Below are 18,750 nucleotides of genomic sequence, written 5' to 3' on the forward strand. Positions count from 1 at the left end.
TGGCATCACTGACTCGATGGTGGTGAGTTTGAGTGAACTCCAGGAGTTGGTGATGGACTGGGAAGCCTGGTGTGCTGCAATTCATGGGGTTGCAAAGACTCGTACATGACTGAGCGACTGAACTGAACTGAAATAAAAGAAAGATATACTATGCTAATACATTCATGGATGGGAAGCGAATATCCTTAAATATGCCAATCTTCTCCCAATCAGATCTTAGAAGGAGGCCTGGAATCTGCATTTTATCATCTTAGCAGAGTTTGAAACTGTGGTTTTGGATCAACTTTAGAAAACACTGATGAAGAAGGATAGTTTTTCAAGTCATAAATATTTTCTCCAGGACATTTTATATTGAGACCTTCCCTAGCGCCTAACCTCACAAGTATTTTGTATTTGTCTTTACCATTGTCTTTATACACATTTCCTTGAAAGTCTGTAATTCTGGCTTCTGCTGCTGCTTAAGTCGCTTCAGTCATGTCTGACTCTGTGAGACCCCATAGATGGCAGCCCACCAGGCACCCCCATCCCTGGGATTCTCTAGGCAAGAATACTGGAGTGGGTTGACATTTCTTTCTCCAATGCATGAAAGTGAAAAGTCAAAGTGAAGTCGCTCAGTTGTGTCCAACTTGTAGCAACCCCATGGACTGCAGCCTACCAGGCTCCTCCATCCATGGGATTTTCCAGGCAAGAGTACTGGAGTGGGGTACCGTTGCTTTCTCCAATTCTGGCTGAGACTTATGAAAATAAATCAGAAAAAATTTCATGAAGCCTGTATATGCAACATGGGTATTTGAATTTTTGAAATGCATGTACTCTCTCCCAATATTCCAGACAGGACAAGCGTTTCTATGTGAAGTATCCTGTTCCTTCTGGTGCTGGCACCCCAGCATGTGTCAATCTAATCGTACCCTCCACAGCCAGCCATCAGTATGCCTGAGCAAGCTGGCTATAATAATCATTTATAAAATCTTACAGTGTCTGCCAGAAACATGGAACTGGCCAAATTCCTATAAAGACTAAACTCAGGGTGAGCACCCAAGGACAGCATTGGGTAATCGAATCAAACAATCACCTCTTTGTTCTACAGAAAGGCAAATACTCTTTTGCACTACCTGCAACCCCAATAGTGTGCAAGAAACATGAAATTCGACTCTTTCGTTGAAATAATACCCTTGGCTATTTTAAAGGTTGGTAGGAGCTTTCCTTTCTCTGAAAATACTCTGAGGTAGACAAGTCAAACTAGAATGGTTACTTTATCACCTGTTGATCCTTCAAGACATGGCTCAGATGTCACTTTAAACCTTCCTTAAACTTCCCCTCCACCAGTAGAAAATAATGCTCAAGATGTTACTTTGCAATAATACCTCTATCTTCTGAGTTATGCTAGTTTTTCTTTTCAATTTTCTTTACTGGAATACAGTTGATTTACAATGTTGTGTTAGTTTGTGCTGTACATTGAATCAGTTTACATATACATATATCCACTTTTTTAAAGATTCTATTCCATATAGATTATTCCAGATGAATTATTTTACTGTTTGTTATCACGCCTGAGAGCCCTTATTCTAAATTGTGGTATGCCTGGTGTCTAATTAAGGGCTCAGAATGCAGTAGGTGGGCTTCCCAGGTGACTGAGTGGTAAAGAATCCACCTGCCAATGCAGGAGACACAGGAGATGCAAGTTCCATCCCTGAGCTGGGAAGATGCCCTGGAGAAGGAAATGGCAACCCACTCCAGTATTCTTGCCCAGGAAATGCCATGGACAGAAGAACCTGGCGGGCTACAGTGCATGGGGTTGCAAAGAGTCGAACAAGACTTAGCGACTGAGCATTTATGCACTGTAGTAGAATGTAGTAGGCACTCGGTAAATGTTTAACTGATGAATGAAAATTTTCTGTTGCCACCAAGTTTACCCTGGGATGATCTCGGTCCTGTGGCTGCCTGAGGTCTTCTCAGTACAGGAAACTCTCTGAGAGGTCGCAAGAAAGGATATCACCTGGGCAATTGGAGGTTTGGCCCTCATCTGTATAGATTCAGAAAACCAAGTGGTCAGTGCATTTTTACCATTCAGAGGCTCTTTTTCTCAAAAAGTATGTATTGAGGGCTTTCTCTGAGCCTGGCATTCTGCTGGGTGCTGAGAATATAGGAGTTTCATGAGCACAGCCCCTGCCTTCACTTCATTTACCGCTTGGCTGGGGGGAATCCATTCAACAAGCCCTAAAAGGAAACAACTCAAGGGAGTTCCCTGGTGGTCTAGTGGTTAGTTATGGTTCTAGGCTTTCACTGCTGGGGCCCAGGTTCAATTCCTGGCAGGGGAACGGAGAGCCCACAAGCCAAAACACAAAACAAGACAAAAACCAAGCCCCTTGTACTGGAAAGTAGGACTGGCCTGGTATGGGAAGTACAGCACCCAAAATATTTTGAGCGCTCGGGGGCTTCCAAACACACTCCCAGAAGGCACTGTCTCCAGAATATGGCTCTCAGGCCTGACTGACAAAGTCAAAGTGTCCCTTTATTAATAATGAGCAACGGGAGCATCTCACTGAATGCAAGTGTACGCTGTGGACAGAGAATGTTGCCTGCCATTTCAGTAAACAAAGGATGTTGAGACCATAAAGCTACCAGGCACTGCTGTCACCCCGAGGGTGGGCCCTGAGTAGATTCAGGATGGAGAAAAATAGGACAGTGCCCCTAGAAAAAGTGTATATCAAAGGAATGATTGCAATGGGCCCAGACTCTTGCATCTTCCCATACTAAAATCATTAACTTGAGATGTGTGTTTTTGTGATTACCAGTAATCTTTTGATGTTCTGATGGTTGACTACATATTTTTTTTTTCCTCAGCAAAGAACTTCCTATATATTCTGGCTCCCCTCTTACCTCTTTTTTTGCCCCACTGAGTGGCTTGCAGGATCTTAGTTCCCTTAGATCCCATTGTTCTCCAACCAGGGATTGAACCTGTGCCGCCTGCAGTGGAAGCACGGAGTCCCAACCACTGGCCCGCCAGGTAACTCCCCTGCCCCCTTACCTTTTTGGAGCAGTCTCTGAGAACTAAGAGACTGCATCCCGGGCTCAATCCTCAGTGAGTTTGTCAAACAAAACATAATTTGGGGGAGTTCTCTGGCCGCCTAATGGTTAGGGTTCTGCACTTTCACTGACAGGACTGGGGTTTGGTCCCTGGTTGGGGAACTGAGATGCCACAACTAGGTTTGCGTTTGTCTTCTCAGTCGACTACACACGTCTCCATTCTGTCTCTCTCTGGAGTCAGATTCACACAGGGAGACAGATTCTATTGGGAAGGTTGTTTGGTGAGCAAGAAATCAAAACAATTTTCCCTGTTAGGAGGCATTAGATTTGAATGTTGGGGCTTCTCTCCTCACACGAGGGACAGCCTTGGAGATGGAGCCGTTAGTTTTGAACTTCTCTTTTTTGACCAAGCTTCTCTCTCTCCTGTTGAATGGGCTTTGTCAACCTGGCCTCACTGACTCCTCTTTTCTAGGTTTCCACTCTTCTAATGAGATATATAGCTTCTTGCGATTTGTCAGTACCTTTGACCATATTATAGAGTATGATGAAGTCTGCTAATTTACTGCCAGCAAAGACAGTGTCGTAGTAGTAGCTTGTGTGTGTGTGTTGCGTAAAACTAAGAGCTAGCAATGACCCCACTCAGGATGTCACACACCAGGGGTAGTTGGCTATATTAATCAGGGAGTTTGTATCACAGCTTCTGGCTACTGCAAATGTTTCTGTTAGCCATAGCTCAATCAACAGCAGAGACTTTGATAAGTAGTGAAATGAAGGTTAGAAATGGATTTTCACTGGTGAAATTAGTAGCATGTTAGCCAGTATGATGGGTGTCAGTAATGGGCTAACAGTAGTGAAATTAATAATACCCAAGACATGTGCATTGCTTAAAATTTGTGAGTCTCTTCAACCTTGCATTTACAGGGTATGAGAACCTAGCCATCTGAAGCCTGTTCCCTAAGGAGTAATACTACAGGCCAAACCTCTAAATAGCCCTGTGTTCAGCTATGAACTCTGAGGGTTCCGGTTCCCCGATCCTGGCTGCAAGGCCAACAGAATCCTGCAAGTTGATCTTTTAACCAGACAAATTGTTGGGAGCATCATTGAGTTTATTACTCCTGATAACTTTGGGCCTCAGGCTCTTGGTTGTTGTTAGCATCTGAATAGTGTTATTCTTTCAGTCCTGTCAGACTCTGTGAGCTCCTGGACGTAGCCCCACAGGATCCTCTCTGTCCATGGAATTCTCCAGGCAAGAATACTGCAGTGGGTAGCCATTCCCTTCTCCAAGAGATTCTTCCCCAGGATTCAACCTGGGTCTCCCACTTTGTAAGTGGACTGTTTACTGTTTAAGCCATCAGGGTGACTTTAATCACTAATTAAGAAAAAAAAAAGTGTCTGCCAAAATAGGAGGGCCTGGTTCCATCCCTGGGTCGTGAAAATTGTCTAGTACATTTGCTCAGTTCCGTCTGACTGGCTTTCTTATCCATCACTAACTCTCAGGGCTTGCTTAAACCCATGTCCACCTCGGTGATGCTATCTAAGCGTTTTCCCCAATGTCGTCCCTTTCTCCTCCCATCTTCGATCTTTCCCGGCACCAGAAAAATCTGCAGGAAAACCCATCCACAGTTATGAGAACCTTACTGAGCAAAGACCAAGCAATCCTGCTGATTGAGCAACCTGACCTGCCCCGTGAGAAATCTCTATGCAGGTCAAGAAGCACCAGTTAGAACTTGACATTGAAAAACAGGCTGGTTGAAAATCTGGAAAGGAGTACATCAAGGCTGCATATGGTCACCCTGCTTATTTAACTTATATGCAGATTACAGCATCTGAAATGCCATGCTGCATGAAGCACAAGCTGGAATCAACATTGCTGGGAGAAACATCAATAACCTCAGAAATGCCGATGACACCACCTTCATGGCTGACAGCAAAAAAGAACTAAAGAGCCTCTTGATGAAAGTGAAAGAGGAGAGTGAAAATGTTGGCTTAAAACTCAAAATTCAGAAAACAAAGATCATGGCATCCATTCCCATCACTTCATGGCAAATAGATGGGGAAACGATGGAAACAGTGACAGACTTTATTTTCATCAGCTTTAAAATCACTGTGGACGGTGACTGCAGCCATGAAATTAAGACACTTGCTCCTTGGAAGAAAAGCTATGACTAACCAAGACAGTGTATTAAAAAGCAGAGAGATTAAAAAAAAAAAAAAAAAGCAGATATATTACTTGGCCAAAAAATTCTGTCCAGTCAAAGCTATGGTTTTTCCAGTACTCATGTATGGATGTGAGAGTTGCACTGTAAAGAAAGCTGAAGGCCGAAGAACTGAGGCTGTTGGACTGTGGTCTTGGAGAAGACGCTTGAGAGTCCCTTCGACTGCAAGGAGATCCAACCAGTCCGTCCTAAAGGAAATCAGTCCTGAATACTCATTGGAAGAACTGAGGCTGACACTGAAATTTCAATACTTTGGCCACCTGATGCAAAGAACTGACTTACTGGAAAAATCCCTGATGCTGGAATCGACTAAAGGAGGGAGGAGAAAGGAGACGACAGAAAATGAGATGGTTAGATAGCACCATTGATTCACAGGGCATGAGTATGAGTAAGCTCTGAGAATGGGTGACAGGGAAACCTGAAGTGCCACAGTCCACGGGGTTACAAAAGAGTCATTCACGACTGAGAGAGTCAACTGAGCAGACCAAAGCCTAGCCTCAGAATTTCACACGATAAACACACAGATAGCTCTTAAGTACAACAACCCGAGAAAAAAAAAGCCTGCCTCAAAACTTTCCCTTCATAAGGTCTGTTTTTGCATACAACGATGTTAGCCTTGTTTATCTCACAAGGCCTCCAAAAATTGTGTCACTGGGCTTATATTCCTCCTCAGGCCTAACTAACCGAATCTTAAGTACAAGACAAAAGACTCAGCTTGAGGACGAGCAAGAATAAGCATAAGAATGCTTCAGTGTGCCTGTGCACATACAGATGAGGGAACATGCATTCCTAACACAGTGAGGCAGAGGGGCGTCAAATGTAAGCCCGGGTCAAGAGTTTGCAGCAGATCTTTTCTCTTAAGTGGGTTAAGGCTCATTCATCGAAATAGTACATTTAAAAGAAATCTACGATAAATTGAAATACTAAATTGAAACTATATCACAAGTAGTGAATTCTGGTTATGCAAATATTCACTGAGTACCCGCCCCCGAGATTCACGCCTTTCCGTGCCCCAGCTCCCGGGAAGCCACCTTCCACTCCCTTGTTCCCAGGCCCCTGACTCCATGTTTTCTTCTCCTTGACACTCTGAGTCTGATTTCTTCTCAATAAGGATTTTTTTGACAGCTTAAGATAAAGATATATGGGCAGTGCATTTGACACAGAGAAGGTTAACTATAATGTCAAATGACATAGAGTGCCGAACCTCCTCAGTCGTGCCCAGACTATATGCGACCCCATGGAATATAGCCCTCCAGGCTCCTCTGTCCATGGACCGCCAGTCAAGAATACTGCAGTGGGTAGCCATTCCCTTCTCCAGGAGAAGCTCCCCAGGATCGATCCTGGGGATCCCGCTTTGTGAACAGACTCTTTACTGTCTCAGCCGTCAGGGGGACTCTAATCACTATGTTAAAAAAAAAAAAGTGACTGTCAAAATAGGAGGGCCCAGTTTCATCCGTGGGTCATGAAAATTGTCCAGTTCATTTCCTCAGTTCTGCGCGACTGGCTTTCCTATCCATCACTAACACCCAGGCCATGCACAAACTCCTGTCCACCGGGTCAGGGATGCTATCTAATGGTTTTCCCCAATGTCATCCCTTCCTACTCCCATTTTCAATCTTTCCTGGCACCAGAAAAATCTCCCAGAAGCCCATTCATAATTATGAGAACCTTACTGACCAAAATCAGTCCTGAATATTCCTTGGAAGAACTGGTGCAGGCACTGAAACTCCAATACTTTGGCCACCTGATGTAAAGAACTGACGTACTGGAAACGACCCTGATGCTGGGAAGGACTAAAGGTGGAAGGAGAAAAGAGACAACAGAAAATGAAGTACTTAGATAGCACCATTGATTCAAAAGGCATGAGTATGTGTAAGCATCGAGAATGGTGATAGACAGGCAACCTGAAGTGCCACAGCCCACGTGGTTGCAAAATACTTGGACACGACTGAGAGAGTCAACTGAGCGGACCAAATCCTAACCTCGGAGTTGCATCCCATAACCACACAGAAAACTCTTAAATATAAGAACCCCAGGAAAAAACCCTTCCTCAAAGATTTCACTTTTCAACGTCTGTTTTTTTTTTTTTTTCTTTTTATTTATTTATTTATTTATTTATTTTTTTTACATTTTTTTTTAATTTTATTTTATTTTTAAACTTTACATAACTGTATTAGATTTGCCAAATATCAAAATGAATCCGCCACAGGTATACATGTGTTCCCCATCCTGAGCCCTCCTCCCTCCTCCTTCCTCCCTCCTCCCTCCTCCCTCCTCCCTCCCCATTCCATCCCTCAACGTCTGTTTTTGCATACAACGATGTTGGCCTTGCTTTTCTCCCAAGGCTTCAAAAAATTGAGGGTAACACAGTGATGTTTTTCTCAGATCTAACCGACAGAAGACGAAATGTAAGGCAAAAGACCTGACTTGACCACGAGCACACACAACACAGTTAGGGTGAGGAGCGTCAAGGGTAAGTCCGGGTCAAGAGTTTGCAACCGATCTTTTCTCTTAAGTGAATGAAGGCTCATTCTTCAAAATACTATGTTTAAAAGAAATTATGATAAATTGAAATAGTAAATTGAAACTATATTGGGTGCAGTGCATGCTGGTTATGCAAATATTCTCTGAGTCCCCACCCCCGAGATTCGCCCCTTTCCCCGCCCCAGCACCAGGGAAAGCCAGCTTCCAGTCCCTTGTTCCCAGACCCCTGACTCCATGTTTTCTCCTCCTCGACATTCTGAGTCTGATTTCTTTTGAATAAGGATTTTGTTGACGACTTATGATAATGACATATGGGCGCTGCATTTGACACAGAGAAGGTTCACTGTAGTGTCGAATGAAAGAGTGCTGAACCTACTCAGTCGCGCCCAGACTATTTTCGAACCCCATGCCATTATAGCCCTCCAGGCTCCTCTGTCCATGGAATTCTCCAGGCAAGAATTCTGCAGTGGGTAACCATTGCATTCTCCAGGAGAAGCTTCCCCAGGACCGAACCTGGGTCTCCCGCTTTGTGAACGGACTCTTTACTGTCTAAGCCATCAGGGTGATTCTAATCACTATTAAAAAAGAAAAAAGAAAAGGTGACTGCCAATATAGGAGGGCCCAGTTCCATGCCAGGGTCGTGAAAATTGTGCAGTTCATTTGCTGAGTCTTATCCGACCAGCCTTCCTGTCTGTCACCAACACTCGTGCTTGCTCAAACTTATGTCCATTCAGTTGGTGATGCCACTTAACTGCTTTTTGCACTTTGCACTGTGGTCCCTTTCTCCACCTGCTTTCAATCTTTCCCGGCACCACAAAATCTCTTGGATATCCCCATTCAGTGTTATGGGAAGCTGACCAAAGATTCCCTTACAAGATGGAGGAGTAGAAGGTCATGCCCTGGTCTTCTCCTGGGAGAAGTCCAAAATTACAACTCGGTGCTGAACAACCACCAACAGGAGAATGTTGGATCCCACCAAAGAAAGATACCCCACGTCCAAGGGCAAAGGAGAAGCCCAAACAAGATAGTAGGAGGGGTGAAATTTCATTTAGAATCAAATCCCATACCCGCCAGTGACACTTGGAGGGCTCAAAGAAAACCTTGCGCACAGCAGAGCTCAGAAACCCCACAGAGACTGAGCCAGAACTGTGTTTGAGTGTCTCCTGTGGAGAGACAGTGGGTCAGCAGTGGCCTGCCTCAGGGGCAGGGGCTCTGGGTGCAGGAGCCCTGGTCACCCAGCCTGTGGCATAAGCCCTCTTCGAGGAGGTCGCCATTAACCCCAACCATAGAGCCACCGAACAGATGACCCACAAACTGCAGAACAATCATACCAAAGAAATTCTCACACTGTTAAGGAAGTTCTAGGACCCACAACAGATTTACCAACCTGGGGATCTGGCAAGGGAACTGAGAACCCCCCAAGGAATTTGACTGTGGAGGCCAGTGGGATTTGATTACAGAACTTACACAGGACTGGGGAAACAGGCTCTTGGAGGGCACAAACAAAACCTTGTGCACACCAGGACTCGGGAGAAAGGAGCAGGGACCCCACAAGGGACTGACCCAGACTTGCCCGTGGGTGTCCAGGAGTCCCTGGTGGAGGCGTGGGTCGGCGGTGGACTGCTGCAGGGTTGGGGGCACTGAGTGCAGCAGTGCCTGCCTGGAACCTTTGGAAGGAGGTGCCCATTATCTTCATTACCTCCACCTTAGTTTGGGCTCAGGTCAAACAACAGGGAGGGAAGACAGCCCCACCCATCAACAGAAAATTGGATTAAACATTTACTGAGCATGGTCCCGCCCAGCAGAACAAGACCCAGTTTCCCCACAGTCTCTCCCAGCAGGAAGCTTCCATAAGCCTCTTATCCTTATCTGTCAGAGGGCAGACAGAAGGAAAACCAGAGTCAAAGAAAACTTCTCAAACTGATCACATGGACCACAGCCTTGTCTAACTCAATGAAACTATGAGCCATGCCCTGTTCAGTTCAGTTCAGTCCCTGAGTCGTGTCAGACTCTTTGCGACCCCATGGACTGGAGCACGCCAGGGTCCCTGTTCATCACCAACTCCTGGAACTTGCTCAGACTCATGTACATCAAGGTGGTGATGCCATCCAACCATCTCATTCTCTGTTGTCCCCTTCTCCTCAAGCTTTCCATCTTTCCTAGCATCAGGGTCCTTTCTGATGATTCAGTTCTATTTTGGCAGTCACTTTTTTTTTTTTTTTTAATATAATGATTAGAGTCATCCTGATGGCTTATATAGTAAAGAGTCTGCTTCAAAGTGGGAGACCCAGATTTGATCCTGGGGAAGCTTCCCCTGGAGAAGGGAATGGCTACCCACTGTAGTATTCTTGCCTGGAGAATTCCATGGACAGAGGCCCTGGAGGGCTATAGTCCATGGGGTCACAAATCGTCTGGGCACGACTAAGGAGGTTCAGCACTCTCTTTGATTCAACAGTATAGTGAACCTTCTCTGTATCAAATCCAGCACCCATATATCATTATCTTAAGGCGTCAATAAAATCCTTATTGAGAAGAAATCAGACTCAGAGTGTTGAGGAGGAGAAAACATGGAGTCAGAGGCCTGGGAACCAGGGACCGGAAGCTGGCTTCCTGGGAGCTTGGGCGGAGAAAGGCGTGAATCTCGGGGGCGGAGACTCAGCATTCATTTGCATAACCGTCATGCACTGCATGCAATATAGATTGAATTTACTCTTTTAATTCATCATAGATTTCTTTTAAACATAATATTTTGATGAATGAACCTTCACGCACTTAAATGAAGAGATCTGCCGCCAATTCTTGACCCAGAGTTACCCTTGACACTCCTCACCCTAAGTGTGTTAGGAGTGCTCTTACTCAAGGTGGGTCTTTTTTGTGGCCCTCTGGTTAAGCCTCGGAAGAAGTATAGGCTGTGCTGCTCATAATTTTTGGAGGCTTTGTGAAATAGACAAAGCCAATAACGTTGTGTACAAAAACAGACCTTGTGAAACTAAAATTTTAAGACGGGGCTTGTTTTTTCTGGCGTTGTTTTACATAATAGGTTTCTACGTTTGCTTACTGTGTTAGGCTTTGTTCTGCTCAGTTGACCCTGTGAGTCGTGTCCTCTTATTTTGTAACCCCATGGCCTGCGGTCTTCTGGGTTTCACTGTCATCCGTTTTCCTAGCTTACTCATGCCCTGCGAATCCATAGCGCTATCTAGAAGTCTCATTTTCCGTTGTCTTTTTGTTTTTCTGACGTTTAGTCCTTCCTAGCATCAAGGTTTTTTCCATTAAGTCAGTTTTTTGCATCAGGTGGCCAAAGTGTTAGAATTTCAGAGTCAGCATCAGTTTTTCCAATGGCTATTCAGGGCTGATTTCCTTTAGGATGGACCAGTTGGATCTTCTTGCAGTCAAAGGGTCTCTCTCAAGCATCTACTCCAAGACCACAGTCCCACAGCCTCAGTTCTTCGGCTTTCAGCTTTCTTTACAGTGCAACTCTCACATCCATACATGAGTACTGGAAAAACCATAGCTTTGAGTGGACGGGCCTTTTTTGGCCAGGTAATGTCTTTGCTTTTTAATACACTGTCTTGGTTGATCATAGCTTTTCTTCCAAGGAGCAAGTAAGTGTCTTTTAATTTCATGGCTGAAGTCACCGTTCTCAGTCATTTTAGTGGCCAAGAAAGTAAGGTCAGTCACTGTTCCATCGTTTCCCCATCTGTTTGCAAATTGATGCCATAATCTTCCTTTTATGAATTTTCAGTTTTAAGCCAGCTTTTTCACTCTCCTTTCATCAATAGGGTCTTTAGTTCTTTGCTTTGCCATAAGGGTTATGTCATCTGCATATTTGAGGTTGTTGATGCTACTCCCCTCACTGTTGATTCCAGCTTGTGCTTCATCCAGCATGGCATTTCGCATGATGTACTCGGCATTCAGCTTAGATAAGCAGGGTGACAATATGCAGCCTTGAGGTACTCCTTTCCGAATTTGGAACCAGTCTGGGTTTCAATGTCCGGTTCTAACTGTTGCTTCTTGACCTGCATACAGGTTTCTCAGGGGGCAGGTCAGGTTGATTGGTCAGTAAAATTGCTTGGTCTTTGGCCAGTATGGTTCTCATAATCATGAATGCACTTTCCAGGAGATTTTTCTGGTGCTGGGAAAGATTGAACATGGGAAGAGAAAGGGACGACATTGGGGAAAACCATTAGATAGCATCACCAATTTGGTGGACATTTGTTTGAGCATGCCCTGGGAGTTAGTGACGGATAGGAAAGCCAGTTGGACAGAACTGAACAAATGAACTGGACAATTTTCTCGACCCAGGGATGGAACTGGGCCCTCCTATTTTGGCACTTTTTTTTTTTTGTTGTTAAATAGTGACTAGAGTCACCCTGATGGCTGAGACAATAGAGTCTGCTTACAAAGTGGGAGACCCGGATTCGATCCTGGGGAAGCTTCTCCTGGAGAAGGGAATGGCTACCCACTGCAGTATGCTTGCCTGGAGAATTCCATGGACAGAGGAGCCTAGAGGGCTACAGTCCATGGGATCCCAAATTGTCTGGGCAGGACTGAGCACACACGGTACTCTATTTCATTTGACATTATAGTGAACCTTCTCTGTGTCAAATGCAGTGCTCCTTCATCATTTTGAGCACACATGGTACTCTATTTCATTTGACATTATAGTGAACCTTCTGTGTGTGTCAAATGCAGCACTCCTACATCATTTTCTTAAGCTGTCAACAACATCCTTTATTCGACACAAATCAGACTCAGAACGTCGAGGAGAAGACATGGAGTCAGGGGCCTGGGAACAAGGGGCTGGAAGCCGGCTTCACAGGAGCTGGGGCAGGGAAAGGCGCAAATCTCAGCGGCGGGGATCAGCGTTCATTTGCATAACCAGAATGCAATGCATGCAATATAGTTTCTATTTATTATTTCAATTTATCATAATTTTTTTAAATGTAGTATTTTGAAGAATGAGCCTTCATCCTCTTAGGCGCAAAGATCTGCTGCAAACTCTTGACCTGGACTTACCCTTGACGCTCCTCAGCCTCACTGTGTTAGGAGTGAGCCTCACCTCATCAGTATGTTCACAGGCTCTTTATGGTATGTTTACTCTTGTCCTTGCTTCTACTCGAACTGAGTCTTTTGTCTCACTGAGGATTCGGTGAGGTAGGCCCAAGTAGGGATAAGGCGAGCTTCTGATAATTTTTGGAGGCCTTGTGAGATAAACAAGGCCAATATTGATGTGTGGAAGAATAGAATTTGAAACGTGGAGGGCTTTGGGCAGTTTTTCTACGCCTGCAGCAGTTAAGAGTTTGATGTGTATTTATCATGTGAAATCATGTTCTTGATTTTTAGTAAGATTTTCATAATCCTAATTTTTATGACCCAGGGATGGAACTGGCTCCTCCTATATTGGTAGACAGTTTTTTTTGTTTGTTTTTTTTTTTTTTTTGTTTTTTTTTTTTTTTTTTTAATTAGTGATTACAGTCACCATGGTGGCTTAGAAAGCGAAGACTCTGCTTTCAATGTGGGAGATGGAGGTTCGCTCCTGGGGAAGACTCTCCTGGAGAAGGGAATGGCTACCCACTGCGTTATTCTTGCCTGGAGAATTCCATGGACAGAGGAGCCTGGAGGGCTACAGTCCATGGGGTCACAAATAGTTTGGCAGGCCTGCGCACTCAGGGCACTCTGTTTCATTTGACATTATAGTGAACCTTCTTCGTGTCGAATGCAGCGCTCCTGTATCAGTTTCTTAAACCGTCAACAAAAGCCTTTATTCGAAAGAAATCAGACGCAGAGCGTCGAAGAGAAGACATGGAGTCAGGGGCCTTGGAACAACGGATTGGAAGCCAGCTTCGAGGGAGCTGGGCCGGGAAAGGGGCGAATCTTGGGGGCTGGGACTCAGCATTTATTTGCATAACCAAAATGCACTGTGCACAATACATTCAATTTATTATTTCAGTTTATCATAGATTTCTTTTAAATGTAGTTCTCGAAGAATGAGCCTTCGTCCCCTTATGTTGAAAGATCTGCTACAACCTCTTCACAGAGGCTTACCCTTTTTTTTGCTTCTCATCCTCAGTGAATTAGGAGTGAGCTCCCTCTAATCAGTATGGCCCAGGCACAGTGCAGTACCCATACTCTGTTTCTTGCTCCTGCTTGAACATAGTCTCTTGTGTTGAGGTGGAGACTAGGTCAAGTAGGGCCAAGAAAGAAATAATACTTCCATTACCAGACAATTTCTGGAGGTCTTGTGAAACTAAACAAGACCAATATTCTTGTGTAGAAAAGAAGAGGTTGAAAGATAAATGATTTCAGGCAGTTTTTTTAGACCCTTGAAGCTTGCTTTGTGTATCATTTCAGTTTGCGGGTTTGATTTTCAGTGAGTTTAAGGTGAAAGACGCTTAGTCATGTCTGACTTTTTGTGACCGCGTGCACTATGCAGTCCATGGAATGCTCCAGGCCATGATACTGGAGTGGGTTGCTGCTGCTGCCGCTAAGTCGCTTCAGTCATGTCAGACTCTGTGCAACCCCATAGATGGCAGCCCACCAGGCCCCGCCATCCCTGGGATTCTCCAGGCAAGAACACTGGAGTGGGTTGCCATTTCCTCCTCCAATGCATGAAAGTGAAAAGTGAAAGTGACGTCGCTCAGTCGTGTCTGACTCTTAGCGACCCCATGGACTGCAGCCTACCAGGCTCCTCTGTCCATGGGATTTTCCAGTAGCCTCCCCCTTTTGCAGGGATCTTCCTAACCCAGGGATGGAATGCAGGTCTCCCGCACTGTAGGCAAATTCTTTTCCAGCTGAGATACAAGGGAAACCCAATATCCATAAAGCCACAATGGGCTTTTCCAAGCGAAGACAGGATGGCCGATCAGAGACAACTGAGCAAAGAAACCAGACAGATTTTTCACTACCCACGACCGGAACCCGGGCCTTGTAATACTGGCAATGGCTTTTTTTCTTTTTTCCTTTTGTTGATTAGAGTTTCCCTGATGGCTTAGAGAGCCTGCTTTCAATTCGGTAGACCCAGGCTCAGTTCCTGGGGAAGATCCTCCTGAAAAGAGAATGGCTACCCACTGCAATAGTCTTGCCTGGTGAATCCCATGGACAGAGGAGCCAGACAGTTTCTGGTCGGACACAACTGAGCAACTTTCAGAGAGAGAGCCACCTGGGAAAAGGAGAACTCTTTTTGGGTGATCCCACGTTTCTGCCACAGGTGTAATTGTCTTTTGGGCTGTGCTTTGTTTTCTGTAGTGTCAGTCACTCAGTCCTGTGGGACTGTTAGCCACCCTATGGACTGTAACCTGCCAGACTCCTCTGTCCGTGGAATTCTCCAGGCCAGAATACTGGAGTGAGTTTCCATTCCCTTCTCCAGAGACTCTTCCCGACCCAGAGATTGAACCCGGGTCTCCTGCATTGCAGGTGAATTGTTTACCATGTGAGTCACCATTTTCTTTTCTAATCCACAGTTATTACTACCAGATTTAGTGATAGTCAACTTTCATAGCTGCATTATTCATATAGGTTTGTTTTCTTTGTTCATAAACTTATGTAGGTAGGTGTAAACTTATGTGGTAGGTGTGTTCGTTCTCTTCTCCCCCTTCCCACTCCAGGATGTAATATTTGTAAAAATCCTTAGAAGGTCTCAGGCTTCCCTGGTAGCTCAGCTGGTAAAGAATCCCTCTTCCATGCAGGAGACCTAGGTTTGATTCCTGGGTCGGGAAGATCCCCTGAAGAATAGAACAGTTACCCACTCCAATATTCTGGGCTGGAGAATTCCATGCACTGTATAGTTCATGGGAGTCATTTTAGACTCCCTATGAGGATTGCTGATCAAAGTGTATATCTAACTTTTCATTTATGTAATGCCAATTTTTCCTTGTCCCCCAAAGACAGTGTACCAGTGCACACTCAACAGCATTAAATTAACATTTCGAGGTTTCACATGCCCAGCAAATTTTGTTTTCAGGCTTTTAGAATTTTTGACTGTCTGGGAGGTATGCAATCCATCATTTAAAGTATTTACATATAATTTCACTGTTTGGAGGAGCCATCACTTGTTCAAATCAAAATTCTGGTGTAGGGCATGTAAGAGAGTTTCCAATTTTTTATTTTATACTCAAAGCAGTGGTTGTCCAATTACTTCCTTGGACAAAATTCAAGAGTGAAAATTCTGGACTAAATGTTCCACACATTGAAAGTTTTGATCCATATTACCCACCTGTCATCTGGAAAGATTTTACAATTTTACATTCATATCTACAGTATTTGCATACCTTTACTCCCAAATGCATTTCAAAAACAGCATTTTAAAAAAATCTAAGTTTTGTGTATACTTAGTATTTCTTTTTTTTTTACATTTATTTTTTAATTGAAGGATAATTGCTTTCAGGATTTAATTTTAAAGGCCAAATGACACAGGGCTCTCAGAAGAGCAAAACCCAGAATTGCTTTTTCCCAACCCAGTTCCCACTTCCCAGAAACAACCATTTTCAATCCTTAGCAGTTTCATCTGTTTGCTTCTATAACTCATAGTATGCTTATACAGCTCTTTCTTCATTTTGTTTTAAACTGTAGCAGACAGGGTAGATGCCCACTCTGATATCAATTTTTCCTCAACCTTCGGAGATAGCTTACAATTCCTGAGCTTTCCAGGGTTCTGAAGCATTAAAATGTCCTTGTCCCCACTTGGCTGCTGTTACCTGCTCTCCTGTTTTGTCAACAAGAACATATCTTTTCTTTTTATTCCTTTACTGTCATTTAGTGGGGTTTTGCGGACAGAGTAGAGATAAATGGATATGTTTAACCTGCCATATTCAACCTGAAAGCCGAAGATACTGTAGATTTTTATTATCATTGTAGTTAGTATTATTTGGTTGCTCTAGAATCCCAGGGATGGGGAAGCCTGGTGGGCTGCCGTCTATGGGGTCCCACAGAGTCGGACATGACTGAAGCGCCTTAGCAGCAGCAGCATAGGTTTTGGGAGACCTCAGTTCCCCAATCAGGGATTGAGCCTCTGCCCCTGCAGTGGAGTCACACCCACTGGACCGTCAGGGAATTCCCGTTACTTTTTGAAAACTTTGAAAATAATTAGAGTAGCATCTATGTTGGAAAGGCCTCTCCGAAAATAGGTTAACACTTGGGACACGGATGGTTGTTAGGAAACATGGAATCAGCTGAGCGCCCCCTACTGGAATACCTTTCCCAAAGCAGTCTGAGGCCTCTCATTTCCCCCAGGGCCTCTTTGTTCAGGGCCCAGCTCTTCACAATCCTGGCAGTCCACCAAAGGAGTCAGGGAGTTTCTAAAAATCCTATGCCCAGGACTCCACCCTGGGCCAATTAAATTTTTCTCTGTGTGTGTGGGGATTGGGCATCAGCATTTTTAAAGCTCTTAAGTGGTTCTGGAGTGCAGAGTCACTGTTCTCAGCTAAGCAGCTCACTGGTTTAGCTCGTTTATAACAGCATGGCAATATTTGGACCATAATCCACCCCGGGTTCTTGTTATGTAGTTACTTTTATGTGTTGTCTGGATTCTGAATAGTGTCTATTTTCATGCTTTACTTTCACAAGTATGTCTTCTGTTAATCTGAGTAATGAAGCACACAGCAGTGTTACATAGTATTTTCTTGCCACACTTATTTGGCAGAGGCATAGGATTTAGCCCAGTCCACATCACATTTATACTCTGCACTAAGTCACCATGACAGAGTGAAAACTGTCCAGTGATGTGGCCATTTTGCTGTATCTGGATTTTTGTATTGCTGGAGTACAGTAATGGCAGAGAATATTATGGTCTGAATGATTATTATTGTGATTATAACTTGGATACTTGAGTCGTAGTCACGAAAATCCTCCATTATTATGAATTGAATCAATGTCTATATGGGGTTGCAAAGAGTGGACACGACTGAGCACATCCGGATGCACTATATTAGCCACCCGCCCCGCCCCACCCCACCCTGCCCTGCAAAGCGTTATTGAGAACAGGCTTAATTCTTAGAGGGGCTGGTTAGTCTTGCTGAGTTTTAGCTTTAGCCTGCAAAAATATAGTCGTTGCTCATCATGGTTATCAGAAAAGAACAAGATGGGTCAATATATATCATCACGACTGGAGGAGGTGAAAACCCTACAACACATTTAAAGTAAAGGACTGTATGGAGCGAATTCTCTGGTGGTTAGGATTCCGTGCTTTCACTGCCGAGAGAGCGGGTTCAATCCCTTCTGGGGGAATTAAGATCTACAAGCTGAGTGAAGCCAACCCAACCAAAAAAAAGATGGTGACTTGGTTATGGTGATCTTTTATAATGAAGGACAGGTTACTAAATCTGAGAAGTCTACAGTGGTCTGTCTAGCCAAGGCTATGGTTTTTCCAGTGGTCATGTATGGATGTGAGAGTTGGACTATAAAGAAAGCTGAGCGCTGAAGAATTGATGCTTTTGAACTGTGGTGTTGGAGAAGACTCTTGAGAGTCCCTTGGAGTGCAAGGAGATCCAACCAGTCCATCCTAAAGGAGATCAGTCCTGGGTGTTCATTGAAAGGACTGATGCTGAAGGTGAAACTCCAGTACTTCGGCCACCTCATGCGAAGAGTTGACTCACTGGAAAAGACCCTGATGCTGGGAGGGATTGGGGGCAGGAGGAGAAGGGGACAACAGAGGATGAGATGCCTGGATGGCATCACCCACTCGATGGACATGAGTCTGAGTGAACTCCGGGAGTTGGTGATGGACAGGGAGGCCTGGCGTGCTGTGATTCATGAGGTCGCAAAGAGTAGGACACGACTGAGCGACTGAACTGAACTGAACTGACAGTGAAAGTAAAATCTGTTCTTAAAACTCAAGACTATCTCAGGGCAGTTTCAGTTCTAACAATAGGAGCTGACAGGTCCTCTATACCAGGAGAGACTTTTTAGTTTTCAGGAAAAACGGTAACATTTAAACCTTAAAGAAATCAGGATGCACTGAATAAATGCTATAAAATATTGTAGTTTAACAACTGAAATCATAAATGGGTTTATCTAAACACATCCCTCA

General features: G+C 44.4%; 1 protein-coding gene and 1 long non-coding RNA gene across 4 annotated transcripts in view; both read left to right on the plus strand.

Moving 5' to 3' along the window:
* The window catches only part of LOC129639268 (melanoma-associated antigen B5-like), a 90,829-nt gene that overhangs the window by 38,596 nt on the left and 33,483 nt on the right, over positions 1 to 18,750 (plus strand). The gene's annotated exons all lie outside the window — the stretch shown is intronic.
* On the plus strand, positions 12,646 to 13,655 carry LOC129639270 (uncharacterized). The gene is made up of 2 exons (XR_008708320.1): positions 12,646 to 12,815; positions 13,425 to 13,655. It is a non-coding gene; the product is annotated as an uncharacterized LOC129639270 (long non-coding RNA).

Source organism: Bubalus kerabau, chromosome X (genome assembly GCF_029407905.1).
Source record: "Bubalus kerabau isolate K-KA32 ecotype Philippines breed swamp buffalo chromosome X, PCC_UOA_SB_1v2, whole genome shotgun sequence".
NCBI lineage: Eukaryota > Metazoa > Chordata > Mammalia > Artiodactyla > Bovidae > Bubalus > Bubalus kerabau.